The sequence below is a fragment of the Cibotium barometz genome, chromosome 49 (assembly GCF_041138505.1).
Source record: "Cibotium barometz isolate CiBa-2024 chromosome 49, ASM4113850v1, whole genome shotgun sequence".
In the NCBI taxonomy this organism is placed as follows: Eukaryota; Viridiplantae; Streptophyta; class Polypodiopsida; order Cyatheales; family Cibotiaceae; genus Cibotium; species Cibotium barometz.
Genome location: NC_141094.1, coordinates 15,210,950 through 15,213,485, shown reverse-complemented (window position 1 = coordinate 15,213,485; position 2,536 = coordinate 15,210,950).

Sequence of the window (2,536 nt, the reverse complement as noted above, 5' to 3'; positions counted from 1 at the left end):
TACAAGAAGTTTGGTTGTTGAAGCAGTTTTGCAAAAATTCATTGCAGTTTTCAAAGACTGGTGTATTTTTTGCAAATTATTGTAAATTTTCATATTACTGTGCAAAGAATTCAGATTGATGCAGAGTTCTCAGATTTTGTGTTGCACAATTGCAGAGTGCTGTGCTGAGTGCAGATTCATTGCAATTTTGAACAGATTTTCAAAATCTTAGTGCAAATTTCAAGATTATGTGCAGATGATATAGATTTTCAAAGATTGGTGCAAATCTACAGTGCAAAACATAGCAATTTATAAATTATGCAAAGTTTATTGTACTGAAATCAAATTTTGACACAAAAACAGAACAGTAAGTGATTCTTGATCAAATCTTTCTGATCTTGATACTTTCTTGCAAAGAAGATAGAGAGATTACAAATCTGTTGGAATGGTACAAATCTACATAGATTAGTATAAATATTGATGTATTAGACATAAAGGGAGAAAAAAAAGTGTTGAGAAAACACTGCTCACAAGCGCATATCCTGGTTTACAACTTTTGCACATTGCCATCAAGAATATGTATAGCATGTTATTCTATTACAGATATGAGCATCAATATAATGCAAAAAGCATGTTGATAACTAGTTGATGCAAAAGTATACAAGTGTTACAATTTCGAGTACATAAATTCAAAAAGTTTGTTGATTAACATTGTGTTTACAAGTATAGCCTTGCTAAGAATTGAACCCAGTACACTGGTATAAGTGAGTGTTCCCCATACAACATAGGGTTCTCCTTACTTGCATACAGAACATCTTGAGTGTGAAGATATCCAAGCAATAGTGCAGAGTTTGGATGAGAAGGCAAACAATTTGCAGCTTGAATCTTGGCATTATTAAGTCTTGAGTTTCCAGCTCTACAGAACGTCATCTTGCATAAGACAATAGCACATATGAGCTAGCTTACAATACAAAGAAGATGGGAATAGGCTTCAGAGATGTTGAAGTATTATGGTTACATGGAGATTTCAGCCTGCTGACACTCTTTACAACTAACAATCCGTAGGAGGTCTTCTCTTACTTTGCTCGCTTGTTGTCTTAAAGAGCAACAGTTGCTCGCTTGTTGTCTTAAAGAGCAACAGTTGTTGTCATTCACTGACAACAAGAAATTAAGCACAACATTCCTGCATAATTTCAAGTTTCAAGTTCATACAACCTTTTTCACTAACCTACAATAGATTTCAAACATTGGCTTGCAACACCATTGGAATGCAAGAAGGAAACGCATCAAATAATTCTTTAAATAGTGTAATCATGCACATACATATACAGAGTAAACAAAGGCAACATAAGAAAAACAAAATGGAGCCATCATTGAGACACAAGCCTCTATGCATCCTTGAACTGTCTACCACATCAAAGGAATAGCAAAACAACAAGTACCAAGGTTACTGCCCAAGCTTAGCTTTCTGTTTTTGCCAGAGACGATACAGGGTACTTCAACATCACCCTAAGCTATTACAAATCAAGAAAAGGCAAATGTGGTGAAGTGACCAATATACAGGCCATTCTTATCCAAGTGGCCAACTCTGAGTAAAACAGACTATTCGCATTCAAGTGGACTGCGCAAGTATTTACTGCAAAGAGGCTCTGGCACCTGCTCAATAACAGCCAGCATCTTATGGCAGTTATGCACAAAATTATGCTCCTCAGGCTTTTGTCCAGGATCAGAGTTATACCCAACAACCTACTTACAGCCAGCAGCAAGCACATCAAGCAGTATTTTAACTAAGCATCGCCTAGCAGCTTGAGGGAGGCTAAAAGCACATCATTAAGGGCGTCGACTACAGAGATCTTCATTACGTGCAGTGTAGTGAGAGTTTTTTTTATTTTAAAAAAGGCGCACAAAGCTTGCAGCATCATCGCCCGATCAGAAACACAAATCGCAATTGCACTGAGCCTCTACAACAGCAGTGTTCAAGGCTCTAATGCAAGAGCATGGTCTTGTGTAGCCTAAGGCAACGACATCGGCAGCAGTAGCGTCTTAGCTTCGATAGTTGGCTTCTCAGCAAAAACCTCAGCCGTCGGCTATGCTCAAGGAGAGAAGGTGTTGTGAAGTAAGCAGCATCTACACAGGCCAACTGATGTGAGTTCTGCGAAGTAGGTAGCATCTACACAAGGCTAGCCTATAAACCCTCCAGAAATAAAGTGGCGCATCATCGATGGTGTTTGAGGGTTCATCTCAGCAAAGCCTCCCACACAGCAACAGTATTCTGCAGGGAGAGAAGGTATTACTCGCGCACACAATGGCCCAACCTTCACACGTAAGGGGCTGATTTGAGCAAGTTCCAGAAAAAAAAAACCAATTTTCAGGAGAAAAAAAAGAAAGCAACATTGTACGCTTTTATATCTAAGCAAGTCAAAAAGCAATACACAGGGCTGATTTTCTGATACGCCTCAGCAATGTTGTTAGATCATCGAGCAAGGTGCCATGGAGGCTCGGCACCAGACATAGTCAAAGCACCTTCATCGCCTCTGTGAGGCTCATTACAAAAGCG